This window comes from Ceratotherium simum, chromosome 1 (genome assembly GCF_057802395.1).
Source record: "Ceratotherium simum simum isolate JZ-2026a chromosome 1, ASM5780239v1, whole genome shotgun sequence".
Taxonomy (NCBI): Eukaryota; Metazoa; Chordata; class Mammalia; order Perissodactyla; family Rhinocerotidae; genus Ceratotherium; species Ceratotherium simum.
In genome coordinates this window covers 98,909,080-98,915,566 of record NC_141900.1, presented here as the reverse complement: position 1 = coordinate 98,915,566, position 6,487 = coordinate 98,909,080, and the positions used below count along the sequence as shown (strand labels likewise).

Genomic DNA, 6,487 nt, shown 5'->3' with positions numbered 1-6,487 from the left:
TACGTATCAGAGTAGGCATGTACTACTATTACAGCATATACTTGGAGGATAGCATTCCAATTCTGCAGGGTGTTATCAACAATCCAGGACCCTAAATCTGTGTGTCAGGTCACAATTTCTATCAGACTTACAGTTTTTGAGTACTACAATATGTATTGGGACCAATGAATTCTTTGGTCATTTTCCCATTGTCTCTTTCTTCGCTGTGAAGTGGGTCTATTGGACTGAAGTGATGTTATGTGTGAAACCATGTCATAAATAAGATATTCTAGTAGCTCTCCATTAGAGATACTGGCTAAGGTTCTGCACACAAGAAAGGGACATTCATACCTGTAATGCATATTATCTTTAATCATGATGAATCATTGCCCTATATAGGGTGCAAGAAATTGACAGGCCACCGACTGACTTATTGGTCTCCTTAAGAGGAAGGCACCATATCGAGGGCCCAGCATTGGTCTCTGCTGCTGACAGAACAAATATTCAGCTGAGTAGAGCAGCTGTGGTGAGGGCTAGCCTATGCTGTTGGATTCATGCAAAGCCTCCATCTCCGTTGCCATGGCTACTGCATTGGTGTACTCGCTGTGCAATCACTGGGGTGGCAAGAGCAAAGGCAGGCTGACATATCTATGACTGAGTCATCCCATGCCTAGTTGTTTAATGCCTCTTCTGCAATGATTTATTTTTAAAGAAACAAATGCACTTTTAATTGATCTACAGATGAAAACTACTCAGTGAAGGTCAGTAACTGCATCAGACCTTGATCTCTTAAAGCCATATCCTGGACAGTTTCAAGGAACTGGGTTAACTGATTATTTTCATTATTTCACTTCATCTACAGTATCAGAAAAACAAGGCATTATATCAGTTTAGATGAAATGCAAGGCTGGCAGTCAAATCCAGTCCCTTATATTCCATATTTTTTCTTTAGGTCTTCTACTTTGTCAACACTAGCTTTCATGGCATCTTCCTTGGAAGTCCCCTTCAGCTGATTCCAGGCATCTCACTTGTCCTTGCCTTTGAGATCCAGCATCCCAGATCTTTCTGTATTTATGTCACCCACAGTCACTTGTTACTTGGCATTAATATGGGATATATAGATTCTCATACTTTGTGCTCCATCCTATGTCTCTTCCCCATACTTCCACATACCCAGTAGTCCAACTGTGCTCCTTCCAGGTCAATGACCAACCAGTCAACCAATTTGCCAATTTCCAGGAGTCTAGGCATATTCTCACATCAGGCAACTTCTCTCTCCACAAAGTAGATGACTAGGTGAATTGCCAACTATGGGCAGTGAGAGATTTACCATCATCAGTTACCCTTAAGGCCTCAAATCCAAATGGTAGACATTTTGCAGCAATATATCTAGCCAAATCATCCCTGCAGCAGGACTATCTTCTTTCCTAATCTGTCAGCTGATTGTAGGGAATCACTCAACAACTACCTATCTATCTACTTACTTATCAACTGTGAAGGTTGCATCAGTGATAAAGGTGATCTGGGGATCTGGGCCAACTGTTCATTCAGCTTACTTTTGTCTTTTGTACTTGCTCTGGTCCTAAGTTATACCACATTCTTTACATATTTTTTATATGCTGGATGGCTGCTATGATCACTCAGTCTTATGATTTGGTGGGTCTAATAGCATCTAAGCTCAAGATAGGCAACCCTGGATTTATAGTTACTTGATATTCTATGATAAGTCTCTACTGAGGCTCAGTAATATCTGAGGAGCTGTGTTTTCAAAGGTGTATCGTCTTCTGCTGTAGATGGAAAGGCTTTGATGTAGAATCTCTGTGATTCATTCTATGATTAACCTACGGGGCCTGCCCAGAGACTCCACATGACATCTTGGTGTCATGACCAGAGATACCTTCATATCTATGTGGTCTCCTGGTCAAATGACCCAAGTGCTAGAGCTATAAATGGTAAGTGTATAGGTCAATAAATTTTTATATATTAATACACTTGTATAATCACCATACAGATGAAGGTACAGAACATCTCCGTCACAACAGAAAATTCCTTTGTCCCTCACCTCCTCACTGCCAGAAATCACTTCTTTACTCTGAGGTAACCACTATTCTGATTTCTATTGCACCAGATTAGTTTTGCCTGTTTTTGAATCTCACGTAAATAAATTATACAGCAGGTATGCTTTTGTGTCTTGCTTCTTGACCCAATATAATGTTATTGGGATTCACTCATGTTGCTGTATCAGTAGTTCATTCTTTTTTATGCTGCATAATATTCATTATGAACATCCTACAATTTGTTTTTCTATCCTGTTATTCATGTACATTTGGGTTATTTCTAGTTTTTGGCTATTGTGATTAAAGAGCTTCTATGAATATTCGTATACATGTTTTCAGTGGGTATAGACCAATGGAATAGAATTGCCAAATCATATGACAGGCTCACGTTTATATTTAGCAGATATTGCCAGTTTTCCAGTGCAATTTTATAATTTTACTTTCCCACCAGTACTTGTATTAGTTTTATAATTTTAGCCATTGTGGTTTTTCTTTGTGACTTTGTTTGCATTTTATTGATGATTGTATGGAACACATCATATGCTTATCAACCTTTTGGAAATCCTTTTGTTTGAAGTGCTTCTTTAAGTCTTTTGCCCAATTTTTAATTGAGTTGTTTTTTGCCTCTTATCAATTTGTAGGTGTTCTTTGTAGACTGGATGCGCTTTGTTGAATATGTGTACTGAGGACATCTTCCCCCAGATTGTGGCTTGCGTCTTCACTTTCTTTCTGGTTCTTTTGATGAAGAGAAATTCGTAATTTTAATGATGTCTAGCTTATTAATTTCTTCTTTTATGATTAGTGCTTTTGGCTTCCTGCTTAACACTACCCAAAGGTTATGAAACATACTCCAACTCCTCTCCTGGAAGAGTGGTTATTTGCTTTCATGTTTAGATCTAAGATGCACCTCAAGTTAACTTTGTGTATGGTGTGAGATAGGGGTTGAGTTTAATAGATATCCAACTACAAAGATGAATCATTTACCCATTGAATTACATCGGCACCTTGGTCAAAAATTTACTGACTAAATGTGTGTGGATCTGTTATTGTATTCTCTATTCTCTTCTATTGATTTATCCTTAAACTACTACAACACTCACTGTCTTACTGTCTTGATTGCTATATATTAAGCCTTGTAATCAGAAATGTAAGGCTTCTAATTTTGTTCTTCTTTCCTAAAATTATTTTGATATTTAAGGTTCTTTGCATTTTTATGTAATTTTTTATGTAAGAATTATGTTTTTAACATCAGTTTTTCTTTAAAAATTTTATTTCATTTTAATTAAACTTCTATTTTGATATAATTGTAGGTTCACATGCAATTGTAAGAAATAATACAATTATATTATTATTATTAGATATTATTATTATAATACTCTCTATTCTTTATCCAGTTTTCCCCATTGGTAACTCTTTCAAAACTATGATACAATATCACAATCAGGATATTGACATTGATATAGTCAAGATGCATGACATTTTCATCACCAGAAGAACATTTTGTGTTGCCTTTTTCTAGTCACATCCACCTCCCTTGCACCCTCGTTCTGACCTTAACAACAAATCTGTTCTCCATTTCTATAATTTTATTATTTCAAAAGTGTTACATAAATGGAATCATGTAGTATATAATCCTATGTGATTGGCTTTTTTTTTCACTCAGCATAATTCTCTGGAGATTCATGCAGGTTGTTGCATGTATCAATAACCTGCTTCTGCGTATTGCTGAGCAGTATCCTATGATATGGACGTGCCACAGTTTGTTTAATCATCCACCTGTTGATGGGCATCTGGATTATTTCAGTTTTGAGCTATTGCACAAAAAGCTTCTATAAACATTTTTATGGAGGTTTTTCTTGGGTGTAAGTGTGTGTGTGTATGTGTGTGTGTGTGTGAATATAAGTCTTCATTTTCTTGAGGTTTATTTTTTAATAATTTTAAAATTATGAATTAAATTTCCTTAATAGTTATAGAATTATGCAAATTATGTATTCATATTGGGTGAGTTGTGGTAGTTTGTATTTTTTGAGGTAGTTTGTCCATTTTGTCTAAGTTGTCAAATTTATATGTGTACAGTTGTTTGCAACTTCCTTTATTATCCTTTGATGTCTACAATGATACCCTCTGTTTCATTCTGATGTTTTTAAGTTGTGTCTTTCATTAATAAGTCCTGCTAGAAGTTTTTAAATTTAATTGATCTTTTAAAAGATCCAGCTCTTGGTTTTGTTGATTTACTCATTGTTTTTCTGTTTCAAATTTCAGTGCTGTCTCTTCTTATCTTCATTAATTCCCACCCTCTGCTTGCTTTAAATTTATTTTGCTTTTCTTTTTCTAGGTTCTTAAGGTACGGACATCTATCATTCGAGACTTTTCCTTTCTCTAACGTACACATTTATTGATATGTTTCCCTCTCAGTACTTGGATTGTTGTATTTTCATTTTCATTCAGTTCAATGTATTTTTTTAATTCCCTTGAGACTTCTTTGGCATATAGATTATTTAAAAGTGTATTTTTAGGGGGCCGGCCTGGTGACACAAACGATTACGTGCATGCACTCCACTGCAGCAGCCCGTGGCTCGCTGGTTCAGATCCCTGGCGCGCACCAGACACACTGCTTGGCAAGCCATGCTGTGGCGCTGTCCCATATAAAGTGGAGGAAGATGGGCACGGAGGTTAGCCCAGGGCCAGTCGTCCTCAGCAAAAAAAGAGGAGGATTGGCAGATGTTAGCACAGGGCTGATCTCCTCACAAAAAAAAAAAAAAAAAAGTGTATTTTTAAATTTTAAAGTGTTGAAGGTTTCTCTGTCTTCTTTATACGATCATGCCGCATAATGACATTTTGGTCAATGAGCATGTGTGTTGGTGGTCCAATAAGATTAGTACTGCGTAGCTTACATGCATGGGAGGCTATGCCATCTCAGTTTGTGTAAGTACACTCTATGATGTTCACACAATGACGAAATCACCTAACAACGACTTCTCAGAAGTATCCCTGTCATTGAGCAATGCATGACTGTGTTGATTCCTAGTTTGATTCCATTGTGGTCGGAGAAACGACTGTGTATGATTTTAATTTCTTTTAAATTTGCTCAAGTATTTTTTTCACTACCTAGAATAGCTCTATCTTGTTATATGTTCTGCCAGCACTTGAAAAGAATGTGTACTCTGTTGTGTTGGATGAGATGTTCTATAAATGCCGATTAGATTCTTTTGGTTGACGGTGTTGTTGAGTTATTCCAACTCTTGCTGATTTTCTGTCTAGTTGTTCTATGAGCTGTTGAAATGGAGGTGCTGAAGCCTCTAACCATGTGTGGATTTGTCTATCTCTCCTTTCAGTTCTACTAGTTTATGCGTCATGTGTTTTGAAGTTCTGTTGTTTGGTGAATACATGTTTAGGATTGCTGTGTCTTCTTGGTGGATTAAATCTTTTATTATACAACATCCTTCTCTTTTTCTGAAATTTTTTTTTTTTGCTTTAGCTGATATTAATACAGTCATGCATGGCTTAATGATGGGGATACATTCTGAGAAATGCTCCCATGTCTTAAAGACAGTCTGTCAAGGACAGAAGGGTGACAGAAAGGTCAGAGAACAAAAATCAATAAAAATTGGAGTTATTAATTCAAAAGAGTTCAGAGGAAACATATACTAGCCTCTATTATGTTTTAATTATTTTCAGTCTTTAACAAATATTTCAAAACCACATTTATAAAGAAAAGACAAACTATTTAGCATAGTATAAAAATCGTATCATGGAGTAATAGAGACAGACGAGTAATTTTATTCTAGAGCCTCTACTTAGAGCTTTTCTGACTCCTTCTAGAGAATCTAATATATTTCACTAACCATCAGTATTTACATTAACTGGTGGTTTATTTTTAGCTTAAATATCTTACAATTCTAGGACTTTATATTAGTTATTTGTTTAATTCCTTTACTTTTCTTACCACATGAAAAAATCTGCTGACACGACAATTTTAGGTCACAGGTCAAAGTTTCAAAAGGCTGATTCATCGTGGAAATAAGAAAGTTTGCCTCTTATCTGAGGATATGACATTCAATTTTCTACTTCTTTTAGAAATAAAAAAATGAAATGTCATGTAAATGACTAAGAAATCTATAAAGCTAAGCATTTTAACTTTTTTTTTTGTTTTATTTGGTGAGGAAGATCTGCCCTTGAGCTAACATCTGTTGCCAATCATCCTCTTTTTTTTATTTCCTTGAGGAAGGTTAGCCCTGAACTGACATTTGTGCCAATCTTCCTCTATTTTGTACATGAGTCACCGCCACAGCATGGCTGATGTGTGGTGTATGTCTGCACTGGGGATCCGAACCCACGAACTCGGGCCACCAAAGTGGAGTGTACTGAACTTAACCACTATGCCATGGGGCCAGCCCCCCATTTTAATTATTTTGATATGTAAACATCTAATCTTTGTAATGCATATATAT

General features: G+C 36.2%; 1 pseudogene; it reads right to left on the bottom strand.

Annotated features, from left to right (window-relative positions):
• Positions 1–907: 907 nt before the first annotated feature.
• On the bottom strand, positions 908–6,487 carry LOC147918308 (acyl-CoA-binding protein-like; annotated as a pseudogene).